This window comes from Lagopus muta, chromosome 13 (assembly GCF_023343835.1).
Source record: "Lagopus muta isolate bLagMut1 chromosome 13, bLagMut1 primary, whole genome shotgun sequence".
NCBI lineage: Eukaryota > Metazoa > Chordata > Aves > Galliformes > Phasianidae > Lagopus > Lagopus muta.
The window spans coordinates 8,745,277-8,760,308 of NC_064445.1; the positions used below are offsets into that span (position 1 = coordinate 8,745,277).

The 15,032-nt window shown below is 40.3% G+C and overlaps 1 protein-coding gene across 1 annotated transcript in view; it reads right to left on the reverse strand.

Annotated features, from left to right (window-relative positions):
* Positions 1–15,032, reverse strand: part of LOC125699886 (connector enhancer of kinase suppressor of ras 2-like) — a 172,203-nt gene that overhangs the window by 113,130 nt on the left and 44,041 nt on the right. The window lies entirely within an intron of this gene.

A 15,032-nucleotide genomic window follows, 5' to 3' on the forward strand; every position in this document is an offset into this window, starting at 1 on the left:
AAAAGTAACTCGGTCAAGTGTGATCCATCACAAAAGAAACATAATTCTAAAGTAAAGGTGTGTGATTTTTATTTTTTCACAAATGTCTTCATACATTACATTTGTTCTCCTTTTCTTTTCCATATATATTAGTGAATCTTTGCAACATACTGGAAGTTATGCTGTTTTTTTTTAAATCTATCCTAACAATCCTTAACCAAATGATGGCTTTCTTCAAACTACGTCATTATTCCCAGAGAAAAATACAAGGCAGCTGGCTGGCACAACAAAACCCTGTCTGTGCAATGGAGGGGTTACAGGGAAGACAGACAGCGAAGTTCCTTTCCAGTTCAGCTTGTCAGTACAGAACTGCTCTCTTGAGTTGAGTCTTCTGACAGCAGAGGGTACACAACACAATACTCTCTAATATGAAATAGGTTGCTCATTCTGGCTTTAGGTCTTTGAATGAAAGAGAAGGAAAACAGCACAGTGACTGGTTTAGCACTGATGCAAGGAGGTTAGGTAGAGCAATTACAGTTAATTTTGCCAAGAAATTAGGAACAGTTTGAATAAGGATCTGAGAGAATATATAAAAGCATATAGCAGAAATCTGAAATCACATTTGCAGAGATGTTTCTATACAACAGCAGCTGTGAAGTACAGATGTTAATGGTTGTGGAATGAGGATATAAAGGACAAAACCTGGAAGTCAATGGTGTGATTTCAGTTCTTTCAGAAGGATTACAGCCTGGTTTGGCTTCAATGTGGAAAGAGCAAATTAATATTCCTATGAATGTATCTCAATAGGCTAAAATAAAAGCTAAACAGCAATCACATCTGACAGTCATGACAGAACAGTGACTTGTTGAAAAAAAAAAAAAAAACAAAAACAAACAATCAGCAAATCCAAGCTATGTAAGCAGATTCCATGCAAAAATACTGACTGTTGTACTAGATATTAGGAGAAATCCATTAAAGCTTCTCCAGTCCAGGTAAATGCTGGTTTGGGAAGGCAGGCACCTTCTGAAGCATGGCCAGCCTGCAGCAGCACATCTCAAAGCAGCAACAGAGCTGGGAGCCACCAGGGCCACATCATAATTCAAAAGAAAACTGACTGTAGTGGAGCTGTCTCTGGGCGACAAGGGGAAGAGAAGGACAAACACTGCAAAGAAAGGAGCATAAAAGGCAGAAGACCAGAAACAGTGTCTGCTTTGAGAAAAAGCATAGAGAGAGAGACTGCTGAAGCAAGTTTAAAGCCATAGGGAGAAAAAAATCCACATCCTTTCATTCCAGCTGCTTATGCAAGTGACCTCGTGTTTCAAACAACCAGGACCTCACCAAAGATGCCCCACCTGGCTCCATTAAAGATTTCTCTTCCAAGGCAAAATTACTTGCAAGTCCAGAATATTAACTATTCACTGTTAGCAAGAAAGGAACGACTCATTTCTGTGCTGAAAGCTACCTGTTAATTACCCCTACCCCTGTTAATTACACGGGAAGGAATCATCAACCTCTGCTCCCATCACAAGCTTTAGTTTTACACGCGCAGATCTGCCAGTGCCTACGTGCTTCTAACAGCTGAGCAACAGTAGTTGCAGGAAGAAAAAAGGATTTTGCAATCAATTGGTATTTTCTACATAAAGCAAGTTTTAGCAGCTGACTAGACAGTTCTGGAAGGCAATGACTGGTTGGTGAATGGAGAATGTAGGTGGGGAACACAAGCATTTTGCTAAATGAAATTATATTGAATACATGCATCAATTCATGGGTTATTTTGATTTAAAACTCCTGTGATTTATTACATTGGCTTTGGCAGAGTGGATCTTTTCCAATCCTTATATAACTTCTAACAATGAAGATCATCAGGTGGGTATTTTTTATCAGTGACATTAGAAGCTTTGTAAGAATTATTCAGTCCAAATAAAGGAAGGGCATAATCCTCAGGACCATGTTCACACTAAGCTCCTGCTCAAGCACCAGCTGCTCATTCTTAAGCCCTGTCAGGAAGAAGCCATTGCTTAGAGTGCCTGGGAGAAGGATCCTCGTGTCCCCCCAGATCAGAGAGACATGGAACACATTTGAAAATACCCTAAAAAAACCACCAACCTTGGAATATTTTCAACCTACACTTAAAAGTCTATCTAAAAACTAGAGGATCTCATGCATTTCACATCTTTAAAAGCCTACTTGTAACATGCCTGACCTATACATCATAAAATTGTAGACAGAAACTACGTTAAAAATTACAATACACAGCATGAATGCTCAAACAGGCATAAAAGCAAATTAAGAGTCTTCTTTGAAAAATATTCAGTTCTGGTATTATATGACCTTTAAGTGCTTGACTGTGCAAATATAATATGTTTAAATGTTGCTTCCTGGGTAACTTTCCCATGTCATTACAATAACATTCACAGAGATACAGATGGATGTTTCAAATGCAAATAGAGGCAGTGCTCCACTACTTGAATTCCACAACCGAGAACCACAGTGGGATGAGCTCTCTGAGTGGCTGCTCCCCACACACTGACAAACCCAAAACACCAACTTCACTGCAGCTTCAAGTGGCCCAACCTTGGCTGGATCCAACTCCTCTGCTTTCTCAGCTTCCTGCACCTCACTGGGCTCACTCTTCAGCCACATCCCCTGTGATCTCCTTGCAGGTTCCATAATCTCAGATTCTCCCATTCTCCTAATAATTTGCAGAAAATTGTAACTTTTTTTTAAAGCATGGCCAAAGCAACAGGCTTTCCCGTGATCGCACAATGTCTATAATTACAAGCTCTTTTTGGCAGCAGTTTTCCAAGAGAACTGTAATATCAAGACAAAAGCAGCACTGAAATATTAATATTTTAAGAGTTCAGAGCACCTGGAAAGAGAGTTTTATGAGCAGACGTGTCAGGCAATATTAATAACAAATGAGCAAACTGCTCCACTTTCAAAATTTGATTTAACGTTATGCCATCACCCTTAAATTGACATTTGGATATATGAAGTAAGTGACTTAATATAGTTCTGCCTTCATTACCTGTAACTGAATAATAGTGAGTGAAGACATTCCCCACAAAGTGACAGGCACTGCTGAGCCGTGGCACCATCGCAGGAGGAACAAGCTGCGCTTTCAGAAAGCTTGCTGGAACCACACCTGACCTTGAGGATGTTTCTGGAGGATAAGTGTCACTCAGAGAGCACATCACATTTTCAAACCAAGACCACACTCCTGCACAGCAGTCTTAAACTTGAGAAATGTCACTTACACTGTTACTGACGAACTTGCCATAAAAGTGATAAAATACCCAAGCAGTTTTGTTAGCTCTCTGTGCTAATAAAAGTTTGTTTTTCCCCAGTCCTATTAATTTTCTCCTTGCTACAAATACTACAGCAGCCTCCGGTCATTTGGAAGCAGCGTGGCTGAGAAGGATCTGGAAGTGCCAGCAGGTCCAACAGCCAGCATGTCCACACCTCTCATTTGTTGGATTATATGCTTCCATATTGTGGTGTGACTAAGCTGAGATACTTGGACACTGGAGCTGTTTCATTACATTTATTTTAAAGAGAAACTCTTTGGCCAAATGCTAGGCAAGTCGTTCTATCTATTTCCTGTGCTGAACTCACGTCCCACACTGCTTTGCTTTTTAGAGACAAAGTTTGATGAGAATCCCTCCTGGCAGACAGCAGTGCCAGCTGTGAGCTGGGCCACTTGTCCTGCTCCTCGCGCCTCTGTGCAGAGCCGCACCGCAATCTGGGCCACAAACTGCTCCTGTAGCTCTGCTCCTTGCTTACCAGCTATGGAACTGACACAGAGGAGGTGGTGAACATCATCTGGTGACAGAGCAGCTGCTTCAGTTGGCACCACTGCCAAGCGTGCTTTTCAAAAGCTGTGCCATAAGAGAACTGCACATGGGAATTCTTTCCTTCATTTACATTTCTATTTGATGAGATGGCAAACTTAAGATCACCATTCCTGCCATTGTTCCAGACATATTTACAGCTGTCTTGGAACTATTAAAAAATCTTTATTTCATATAGTTGTTTATTTACATAGTTCTTAAACTCAAAAGGCTATACGTAGATAAGGTACACATTTAAAGTTTGGTGCAATGGCTCCTACTCTAAATGCATCTCTGATTAATTTGCAATAGCATTCTACATTAAATTCAGCTCACATTCATAGTCAGAAATATCCAGGCACAATGTCACAGATGCTTCAGAACAAAGGTTTCCCAGCCAAAATGCACATAAAGGAACAGAAAATTTCTGAGGCATATGTACTCCTGCAAAACACTATCAAGAAAACAAAGCAAACTTATAACAGGATAGCCAAAAGCCCCAAATCCCATTTTGTCAGCAAATGCTAACACTTGCAAAGCTGAGAGGCGATAAAAGAGCTGACAGAAGACTAAAAATTGCTACAGATATTTCAGTGCCAAAATATATTAATTCTTGTTTTGACTTCACTGACATGTTTTACTAAAAATCCTAGATATCAAAAGAAAGGCAAATCCAATGCATGCATTTACAGCAAAAAGCACAAAGAAATAAGGTTTCTGCTCAATACAATTTCTTCACAAGTCTAGGGCCCAACACACAATAGTTTAAACAGCTGCAGGACACAAATCCTAGAAGCAGAACCTGGGCTTGGCAATTCCTTACTAAGTTCTTCATGTAGTTGCCAAAAGTCTTGGGGAAGCTGCCTGCGATTGTTGCAGGAGTCAAAGAAAAAAACAGTATTCATGCTTTTTTCAGAGCTGATCAGCAGCTTTGTTGATAGCATCTGTTGGTCACCACTTAGCAAAGCAAAGTCATGGATGAGGTGGGCCTGGGTTCACACACACCTCCTGCTCCTGTTGTTGGGGGGAACTCGGACGATACGACTCCCAGCCCCTCAGCTCTCCATCATGTCCTGTTAGCAGCACAAATCTGGAGGATCTTAAATTAAGCTCTTAAGCAGTTTGGAGGAATTAGTTCTAGCAATCACTGATTAGCTCAGCTAGAAGTCAAGTGATTGTCAGGAGCTGTCAATTAATTGTCAGGAAATTCCCAAACCAGGCAATGTTATTCTTTTGTTACAGCCAGCGTGAAACTAGCAAAAAACTAATAAAATGGAAAGAAGTAAAACAAGAAAAAAAGTCTAAAATCCCACTGAAGGAAAGTGTTTTTTTTTCCTTATATTTACTCATTTTTATTCTACTTATTTATATGGCAATGTCAGAAAAAAAAATTATGGTTGATTTTGAACAGGATGAGGGCTAGAAATTTCTATTTGCTACCATTTTTCAAGCAGGAGAAGATTAAGGCAGATTAAGTCTCTGGCTTCAACTACACGACAAAAAGCATTGCTGCATTTTAAATCACTACTATTTTGTGTTTGAAACCTGAATTGTAAATGCTTTGCTATTTGATCTGGCCATAGCTTGTTCCAGATTAAATCCTATGTACCAACAAGAAACTGGCAAGAAATATATCATTTCTAAAAATAAATATATGGCCAAAAGTCTGTGAACAAAATGATTACAAACCAACCTACAAGAAAATTCTCATCTGCCCAGTGAAATAAAAGTTTCTGGTAATTTAGTACTAAAAAAACATAAAGCCAAGTGATTACAAATACAAAACACTTCAAACACACACACAGATGCTTAAGCTACTACTTTTTCAGATGCTTGGGACACTTACATGGCAGCATGCAGAAATGGGACACAGGACAGGACTAGAAACTGAAATTTAAATCCAACTAGGAAGGATCAGACTGGAAGTACTGCAACATTTCCATCTAGAGCTAAAAGCTGCTGCAGCTCGAGATCCTGCTGGTGCTAACAAAGAAAAGAACAGAAAACTGAACACTGATTTGAGACCATTTCCAGTTATTTTCCCATTCTTTGTGAGAAAACAGTTATAACTGTTTACTTAAACTATCAGGCATGGGGTAACAGATACGTGATGGTAGGTAGTGGCAATGTCAGTAGCAAGCTTGTCCACAGAACCTCTAAGCAACTGCTGGTGAAAGGGCAAATGTTTAACTTAGTAAGAATACTAAGCTAACAAGGGGAAGCAAGTTGCACTAACTGAGCAGGATTCCTTAATTCTTTTGTCAGCAGAAGTAGTCTGATACACAGTAACATTTCTGGGGACATTCCTCATGGCTTCTTAGGGAGCAGGCTGCCTCACTACACTTCCAGGCATTTCCCAGTGAAACCCTTGAAAAAGCCTTCAGGGGTTCACAGCGTTATTTTTCACCTATGCCAGAGGAGTAAACACAGAGAGACAGGACAGGATTAAAGGTGCTCGAAGGAGGCTGGGCAGCTCCTGAAGTCCCAGTCAGGAAGCAGCCCGCTCCTGTAGCAGGCTGATGCAGGCAGGATGCTCACAGCTGGGTGTGCTGCTGCCTCTTGGAAGGGTCTCTGAGCACAGCCCTGAGCCACGCAGATGGGAGGCTGTGGCAGGACCAAATCGCATGAAGATTAATGCGGGAACAATAAGAGAGAGTGTAGAAATAAATGGAAGAATTATGGGTTTCTGCATTAAATAACTGTGACAAGAAAAGAGCAGGGAAGCCAGCCAGAGATGGTACTGAAAGGCCAGAGGTGAACAAAATGCGACTTTCATATTTATGAAATGTTTTTGTAAGTTATGTAAATAGCTTTTTCTAAACTATCATTTTTTCTGACCTTCTAGGTATGCTAACTTCATTTCACAGGCCATACCTAATTGCTGTGCCACCTGTCACTGCAATCACTTCTTCCTTTGCTGCCACTCAGTAACTCACAGGTACACCTGGCTGCCGCAGCTCCGTGCTACATTCAGTCTTTGTTTCTCTCTCTTCTTTTGCAAAATTATTACTTCATGTCTGCTTTCCTACTGAGCCACTTTGCTATTTGCTGCCTCTCAGCATCTCTCATTTTTCAAATATCTGATGTGTCAACTGTACTTCTAAAGATTATCTATTTCTTTTCAGATATAAAAAGGTGCACTGAAGGTGCACTTCCATAATGGACATAAGCCAATTTCAAACCATGCTGCTGCTGAAAGAGGGAACAACTTTTCCTCCCATCTCCTCTCCTGTACTGGCACTGGTAATTTTATGGCTGTACAGCAAACCAGATCTGCCAGCTTCAGCAAGTGAGAGGTGAAGTGCACAGAAGGTGAAGGGAAACTCAGCTGCTCAACCTTTTCTTTTTACTTTCTTTTGTCAACATGTTAAAGAACTTTGGTTCTTTAGCAGCTAAAGCAGCTAAAGCATTCTTCTGCTCTTTGCCTCTTGCACTCACTACCTCCAAATGTCTTTGTGGCGGCATGTTGGGCTGGACCAGGGAGCTGAGTCACCCGAACAATAGCTCAGGAAAAATACAAGAAAAGGGTTTTGTTCAGCAGCTGAATATGCTCCAATGCAGTTTACGGTACAGACACCAACCAGAGCAGCATTAGCAGCAGGCAGGGCAAGGAAGAATTACAGGGCACAAACTGCGTGCAGGTAGAAAAGAGTGGCTGCAACACCAAGCACAAAGCAGGACACAGAGAGGGTGAGGACTGGCTGCTCCCTGCTCCTTTGCAAGCACAGATGCTTCTGAAGTACAAAATTCCTACCAGTTATGTCAGATTTTTTAAAAAATGTGTTGGTAGTACAGAGGGCAACAAATCAGTCCCTTCACAAAAGACAGAGATGGCCTGAGTCCCAGCTAGCCCTGATGGGACAGTGCTCCCCTGTGTACAAATGTGGTCAGGGAAAGAGGAAGAAACTGATGGCTGGGTTAATAATAACAAAACTGCAGGAGGGAAGTTGATTTTGGTATGTTGCCCTAAGGAATCATCAATTAAATCCTTGACAATTACAGAAAATCTTACGATGCATCTTATGTTTAATTTCATAACTGAAAAAGCAGTTATACTACATAACTTGACAAATTAAGCACAATTTGTTTAAAACATAAATCTAATTAACAGGACAGCTTTTTTGACAGACCTTTGCAGTCTGCGGAAATCGCAGTACTAAATTTTTATATGAGGCCCCCCAAATCACTGGGCATACACAGCTATTTGAAAAATGCATTTTTTTATGCAATAGACCTTGGAGGGCCTATTCTTGTTACCAGTCATTATTTAATATAAGAAGCACTTTGGTGATTATTTGTGCGGGTCTGGCCTCAATCCAAGTAGGAACTTAAGTGCCTGCCTCACTTCCATATATATTGCTAATCCTCCCATTGATTTGCACAGGAATATTCACATGATTCTAATTAAACTTAAGTGCATTGCTGGAGCAGAGCCTGAGAGCACTGAATGCTGCATGATTGAGCCCACAACGGCCAAAGGTTTGTGGATCATCTCATTCAATTTCATGGATCGAAATTCATGTCTCTGTGCAAGGGCATCACACAGAAGAATTATACCTCACTTAAGTCCTCCTCCATTTTGAAAAATCCTCTGCAGGAATTAACTTTTCCCATGATACTTGCTGGTATATGCATGTGCTAATTTCCTCAATAAAGACAGTCTTTGGTAGCACAATTACATTTCCCAGTGCTTACAATTGCAGCACTTTCAGTGCCTTCTCCACTCCAGAATAGTCAGTGACATGACCTGAACAAAGCCTGCTTGTAGAGAGATTGCATTCCTTGAAGCACGTAGTGCTTGGTGTCTTTAGGAAAAGAAATAAGCACTAAACAAATTTTTTCATTTGTTCTCATCACCTATAGTCTACCTTTGTTATATCCTTTATAATCTCATGAGAATTTATTATACAGCCTTGTACAATTACGTGGAAGTGCTGGTTTAATCAAGAAAATGCTATATAATCTTTGGGAGATCTGAAGTTACTGCTTCTCAGTCGACTAAGAAATTCAGTAGACAGCAAAAATGAGAATACTGCTCGTGTTCAGCAGAGAGGAGGTACTGATCTCAAGGAGATGAGAAAAAAATTCCTCCAGGCAACATGTGGAGACTGAGTCAGTCCAGAGGAACTCCTGCCAGTGAGGAGCCAAAAGGAGCAGAAATGGCTTGTTTGGCACTTTTCATAGCTCTACCAAAGGACATGAGAGTAAGATACAGAACTTTAAGAAATTTGCATTTTCTCCAGACAGGTCTCTTCCCAAGGTCAAGATGGTACTCATACAGCTGCACTGAAACCAAAGAGACACCACTCTATACATGGAAAAATACAAAGGTCAGAGTGAAGCTTTCTTCTCAAGGACTGAAGGAAAAATGCTTGGAGGGCAGAGTACTTACTGATCTTACTTAAATGGATGTTCTCTTCTATTTTGTGATTAAGCACAATTACACTTTCCAAAAGGTGGTGATCAGCTGTACCCAGCTCTCCTTCTAGATACAGGACCAGTGGTATTGCCACCAAAAATACTCACACACAGCATCTTTAACACTAGCTTTATGGCAGCAGTAAATTTCATCTCCTCTAAGTTACATGAGATGCAAAGTAAATGAGATACAGACTAGGTGAAGACTGAACATAGCCCAGGAATACAGCTAGCAAAACCAAAAAAAAACAGCTCCATTTCTGGTTGCCTGTGACAGAGGCATCCAAATTATCTGAAGTGTGACCTCTCATGCTACTTGCTCAGATAAAGGCAGGATATATGTTCAGCATGCAAGCATCCCACAACACTGCTACACATTCAGTGGCTTCTTTCAGTCCAGTATGCCCAGTGAAGTGGTCAACCACACATCTGACACAATCATAGAATCCTTTGAGTTGAAAGGTACCCATAAATTACATCTAATCCAACTCTGCAGTGAACAGGAGCATCTACACTGTATCAGGCACATTGAGCCAGGTCCACCCTGACCTTGAGTGTCTCCATGGATGGGGCATTTACCACCTCTCTGGACAACCTGTGCCAGTGCCTCACCACCCTGATGGGGAAAAATGTTATATTAAATATAAATCTCTCCCTTCTTTTAGCTTGAGACCATTTCTCCTTGTCTTACCACAACAGATCCTGCTAAAGAGCTGTTTCCTTCTTTCTCATAGTCTCCTTTTAGATACTGACCTCCAATCCATACTATCTAATATTGCAGCCCACTGGAGGGAAAAGAGCCTTAAACTTGTCCCCTTTCCAGCTACAAATCCTTGATAAAATTCTTAATTTTGTTGAACTGCTCATCTGACTATTATTCCTACATCACAAGTACTAGTCAAACAACTTATTACACCCTTTATTTTTGTTTTAATAAGTAGACTGAAAACAACAGCAGTGAATTTATTTTGCATATTGGGACATTTTCATGTTTTGCTCTGAAACAGGTTGTTGTACTTGCTACTACAGACTTGGCACTTTGGCTATATTTTGGATATACTGCAAACACATTTTGATTTAATTCTGGCAGGCTCCCAGTTAAGCTGAATTACACGGAATGCCAACACATTACAATTTCTTTCAGTAAATAAGCCAGTTTCTTAGGCAAGCGGCCATATGCCATGTTCTTGCACTATTCATTTTTTAACCCAAAGAGCTGAATTTAGCCATTGCTTATAAAGGAAAAGAGAGAATAGATGGAACTTCTCTCATACTTGAGGAAGATGAATTTGTCTGAGTGTCAGAAAGGCTCTGTGTGAAATCAGCCTGTACAGCTATGCCAAATGGGGAAAGGGAATTCCACTCCTAAAGAATAAAAGCAGAGATGAGAGCAGGGAGGTGCTGCCTTCTGCTCCCTGAGTTTGCTTGAGATAGGGAGATTCAATGCTGGCTTCTGTGCCCAGATGAATGTTCCAAAGCAACTCTAAATGACCAATTTCTATTGCACAGAAAGACCCAAACATACCTTGAGAGGTTTTCCAGAATGACAAACAATTCTGTTCACAAGTATGTAAATTTATTTTAAAGAGAATCTTAGAATTTAATTAAAAAAACACAGGAAGATGAACCAAGATGGGCATGGCAAGCCAGAATTCAGAGCTCACCCATTATTAATGATCTCATCTCTGTCATGGATTTATGGTTTTGGGCTGTCGGTGTTCCACATCACAACATCATGTAGTGCACTGGGAGTTAAAGAGTCAATGCTGCAGTTCCAGGCACCTGTCCCAGAAGAGAAGAACTGCACACCCCAGAGGGCTTTGTGTTCAGAGTGGAGATAGATAAAGCCCCTGGCAAGGTGACAGGACCAAGCTCTCCTCCCTTCTGCTTGTCTCAAGCGCACGTCTCACCTCAGCATTAAAGTAAGGCCATTGGCTTTTGGGTACTCTCATTATATTTGATTTATTAGCTCCAATTCTAATTGTATTGTGTTATATTGTATTATAGTGTGTTATCTTGCATTCCGATATCTTATTTAGTAAGTTACTTTGTTTCTCCTCAGATCATTGCTGCTGTTATTTTTGAGGCCCATCTCTCTTTCCCTTGATTTTCCCCTTTCCAGAGGTGTGGACCCACAGACCCACTCTGCCCCACTAGTCACCAAGCTGGGCCGAATCAGCCCATTAACCACTGACAACCTCTCGTGCTGAAGCTTACAGTGAACTCCCAGCAACCTAAATAGGTAGCTTCTTGAAAAACTGTTTCTATTCAAAGTCTATTATTAATCAGAGTATTCCCAAAATTTCATAATTTCTGGAAGATAGTTCTGACAAAACTCTTCTGATAAGACAGTGACAGGCAGGAACACTGATAGTGGATAGGTCTTTTGCTAATCTTTTAAAACCCAGCAGAAATGACAGCTCTCTCCTTTGAAGCCTGTCCAACAGACAAAAAGAAATAGGAGAGTTCAATTTATCTCAAAGAGAACAAAAACAAAAACATGAACAGGTTTCTGAACTGGAAGTCAATTCCACACTCACAGCGCTTTCCTCTGCGGTTTCTTCCCACATGTTGCTCCCCTCTCCTGCATCTGCACACACAATTATGAAGCTGTGCAAGTGGGTTCTAACAGCTGGTGGATATATTTTATGAACCCTCTTGTAGGGCAGCACACTGCCAGGATAATGACAAGACCACTGCTATCTGTGACAGCACAGTGTCAGATCAGCTTCAGCTGGTGGGGAACCTGCACCAGCAAGGTGTACAGCCTTCTTTCCAGAGATACTCCAGGGTCCCTTCTGGCTTCTTAGCATACAAACTCTCAAAAAGCACAGATGTATGAAATTAAAATGTGTTACAATACATATGTGTATTAATGACAATAATGCGTTATTTTTATGCAGCAAAGCTTATGTTAGCAAAACTCACAGCTCATTATAAATCCCTATTTCACAGGTTAAAAAACTGAACCAAACAGACGTAAAGCAATTTTCATGAAATCACACTGAAGAGCAGTGGGAGAGCTAGAAATAGGCACTGTGCCTCTTCACAGTTCTCATGCAAGGGCCTAATTAAGAGGAAAAAATTAGAATCTTCTCTAACCAGAAGATAAATGAAGCACCTATTGTCTCAGAAAGCAAAGAAAATTTGTAACATACACTTTTCCTTCTTTTTTTTTTCTTAAGATTTGCAAAAATCTGCAATGAGCAGTGCTCAAGCTGCATTTTCCTCTAATGCATTTCAGGTCACGAGTGTTGATAATCAAAATAAATCCAAGTGTTATAAATGAGGCATGGAAAATTACATCCACTTGGTCTACCACATCTTTATCACATTTCTCATGCCAGAAAATTCAAGTAGGCATTATGTATTCACACATTCTGTCGCTTGCTCTTTAACTCTACTTGTTTTCCCACATATCTCTTGTTCATTTTGCAAATGTTCTAACAGCCCTTTCTTATTTTAGTTATCTGCACTCCCATTTGTTTTTCTCAGTACTTCTTTTAGACTCCCCTTCTCCTGTTTATTTTATTCTCATCCTGTAGGGTCAGCTCTGGCTCTTGTTTCCTAACCTGCAATTTTCTATCACCGTTCCTAGTAATGTGCAGCTGAGTGGCTGCTGAGAGCATGGTAATGATGCAAGCATCTTACATTTTGCCATCCAATGCTTTTTGCAGTCCACCTATTCCCTTCTAAGCAACTTTAATTCCACTCTGCAAATTTCCAGCATTCCTCTTCTCTCTCCCCAAAAATCAGCATGCTTGGTCAAAATTCATCCCCATCAAAAGATTTATTAACAAATTGCTAAAACTTAATTAACACATTCCATTCCACGTTTATTCTATATTTAATTGTACTGAGCATAACATTTTCGCAAGCCTTGATATTAGACTGTTTTAACCCAAATTGTTCTCCTAACTCTTCTGCCACCAGTTCTCTCACTGCAGTAAATCTGCAGGACTCTTTATCCCCTCATGTTTTCAATCTGATCACTAAACGGGTCAAAAGAAGAGTCAGCTTCCAACTGCAGCAAAAAAATCTTTGAGAAATTACAGAAGAAAGCACAATTGTCTCAAGTAAATCTCTCTCCAAATATCTCAAGAAGTCAATGTGGACTGCATTGTGAGCAATCTCTAGTTCTATTCTGTTTCAGTAATCAAAATGGATATGAGCTTTTGCTTCAGTAATAGTTCCTTCTGAAACATGCATCTTTATAAGTGAGGGTTTTTTGAAGATATTTTTTTCATTCTCCAAATTGCTATATTCATCTCTAGTGCTAACTAGATCTCTCTGGAGGAGAAAGCCCAAATGTAATTGTTGAAGTGCATCATGCCTCACCTGGAGGAACACTCACTCCATGTTCATCTGTCAGGAAAAGTTATAAGATTTTACGCTGTTCACCTCTCAGACATCAAACAGCAAAAACGTGAGCAAGGAATGCTTAAATATTTTAATCCATCTGTATTTGTGTGCTGCAGGGTTTTCTGCTATACCTTCAACTTATGGGAGTAAATGGTTATAAGCTTCCTCAAATTTACCCGCATCTCCCAGTTTCAGCTTGTAGAGCCTAGCTGGCACTCACTCATTCTCCTTTAATTACTGTGTCCTTTTTGATCTTAAGCACTCTTCTTCCCCTCTACAGCAAAACACCAAGTCTCCCTGGGAATCCACCTCCAAACTATTTATAGCTCCTGCACCGTGTTACCTTCCAAGTCTCATGGCTCACATTTCCCTTCTGCCTTTTTAAAACCAGCTTCTTTCAAACTTCATCAAAACTGCTCGCTTCCATTTTCCTAGCCATCGCAGTCAGTGTGCTCATGAAGCAGATTAACAATGAACTTAAAAGGCTGTGTCAATAAAGGCTGAAATATTGTCTGAAAAGAACGGTGTGACTGAGTAGAAATTGAATGAAATACAGTGATATAAAAGGTCGTGCAGTCTGGGAACTGTTAACAGATTACTGCTACTGTGTGGAAAGTCATCAATTAGAGAAAAAAGAAAAAGTAGAACAGGGAAGAACCTGAGTGACTGAGAGGTGACTTCCACACTGCAAAATGCTGGGGCTACAAGGAAGGGAAATATAAATCACAAGTGAAGTGGAAGATATATCTTCAGTATTGTTACTTATTCATACTGAGCTTTCTCAAAGTTGCTGTGATAATTTCTCCATTTCAATTGTAAATACGTCAGTTTCCTTCAGGACAAGTTTTATTGCTGCTAAGCAGTGTCACAAAAAGTGTCACAAAAAGTAACTTGCAATCCACTCCACAAACTCACTTTCTTCATTATTTTATATTTTTCTCTTTATTTTGGAAGCCTTGAATGCCACACTGGATTTTCTTGAAACTCAGAGCTTACAAGCCCACGTGTTCAAATTGTGTTAATTATCCTAGCACTACTTTCCCTCACCAATATCAGCATCTGGAGTGGCCAAACCAGAGGCAGAACTGCATCCTGCTCTCCCATCTACTGACAGAACAGAATGCTGCAAAATCACATGGCTTCATTTTCCTGGAATGTTGCAAAATCACTTTCTCTTTGAGAAACAAGATTTTTCAATTCAAAACCAAACCAACGGAAAAACTTTATCACAGCACCACTCAGAGGAATTACCCTCACTGCTTCTGGGTGATTTTCCCATTGCATCCCGCTGTCGGCATTTTGCGCTCTCTCATTTTCTAGGGAGGTCTTCACAAAATTTACATGACTGTATTGAGGATGCTGTCATTTTCTGCTCAATTCACTGCAATTCTGATTTTCGTTCACAGTTGAGCAGAAAGTGTTATTTTTTACCTTCAAGAAGCT